Here is a 560-nt window from a genome sequence, read left to right on the forward strand (position 1 = left end):
AGCTAAACTCACTGGGATAGTTATTGAAAAATTGTTTGTCGCCATGTTCTATGAGGTTTAATATCCTCCACGCCTACCTATTCCTAATAGCTAATATACAAGTGTTTCTCAAATTGGATTTCTGAATCGCACAGCTGATATAAGACGCCATGACGTAAAATTGAGTCCTTATATGAAAATGGGTTGAATTCAAAAGTATTAATTTCATAAAACCCTAATGTGGGAGTCTAAACACATAAATTCTCTCAATAATAATAATATTTCTAAACTGGTGCCTTTTATCCTTGTCTCGTCAAAAATTTCGCAACTGCTCTACAATTACGTGCGAAGCTTACGATTCTTGCGTAAGCTTTAACGAAATATGAGAGCGTCCTTTGCCAAGGACACTCAAGACCAAAACGTTTCCCACAGCATCCCTGCACACATACCAACACTCACACACACGCACACTGACCTTCTTGTTAGGTTCAGTCATTCAAGCCTACTCACATTCGCACATCCTGTGCGACGAAAATATCGAACCTATAATTCCTGTCTCATTCCACATTTGACGTCATGCG

Source organism: Drosophila navojoa, chromosome 4, assembly GCF_054131105.1.
Source record: "Drosophila navojoa isolate 15081-1374.11 chromosome 4, UAZ_NAV_1.0, whole genome shotgun sequence".
Taxonomy (NCBI): domain Eukaryota; kingdom Metazoa; phylum Arthropoda; class Insecta; order Diptera; family Drosophilidae; genus Drosophila; species Drosophila navojoa.